The following is a 1,080-nucleotide window of genomic DNA, read 5'->3' as shown; positions in this document are numbered from 1 at the left end:
GTGCTGGGAAAATTGGCTAGCCATAAGTAGAAAGCTGAAACTGGATCCTTTCCTTACTCCTTATACGAAGATTAATTCAAGATGGATTAGAGACTTAAATGTTAGACCTAATACCATAAAAACCCTAGAAGAAAATCTAGGTAGTACCATTCAGGACATAGGCATGGGCAAGGACTTCATGTCTAAAACACCAAAAGCAACGGCAGCAAAAGCCAAAATTGACAAATGGGATCTAATTAAACTAAAGAGCTTCTGCACAGCAAAAGAAACTACCATCAGAGTGAACAGGCAACCTACAGAATGGGAGAAAATTTTTGCAATCTACTCATCTGACAAAGGGCTCATTTCCAGAATCTACAAAGAACTCAAACAAATATACAAGAAAAAAACAAACAACCCCATCCAAAAGTGGGGAAAGGATATGAACAGACATTTCTCAAAAGAAGACATTCATACAGCCAACAGACACATGAAAAAATGCTCATCATCACTGGCCATCAGAGAAATGCAAATCAAAACCACAATGAGATACCATCTCACACCAGTTAGAATGGCAATCATTAAAAAATCAGGAAACAACAGGTGTTGGAGGGGATGTGGAGAAATAGGAACACTTTTACACTGTTGGTGGGATTGTAAACTAGTTCAACCATTATGGAAAACAGTATGGCGATTCCTCAAGGACCTAGAACTAGATGTACCATATGACCCAGCCATCCCACTACTGGGTATATACCCAAAGGATTATAAATTATGCTACTACAAAGACACATGCACACGTATGTTTATTGCGGCACTATTCACAATAGCAAAGACTTGGAATCAACCCAAATGTCCATCAGTGACAGACTGGATTAAGAAAATGTGGCACATATACACCATGGAATACTATGCAGCCATAAAAAAGGATGAGTTTGCGTCCTTTGTAGAGACATGGATGCAGCTGGAAACCATCATTCTTAGCAAATTATCACAAGAAGAGAAAACCAAACACCGCATGTTCTCACTCATAGGTGGGAACTGAACAATGAGTTCACTTGGACTCGGGAAGGGGAACATCACACACTGGGGCCTATCATG

This window comes from Piliocolobus tephrosceles, chromosome 15, assembly GCF_002776525.5.
Source record: "Piliocolobus tephrosceles isolate RC106 chromosome 15, ASM277652v3, whole genome shotgun sequence".
Lineage (NCBI taxonomy): Eukaryota > Metazoa > Chordata > Mammalia > Primates > Cercopithecidae > Piliocolobus > Piliocolobus tephrosceles.
This window is presented reverse-complemented; position numbering follows the sequence as displayed.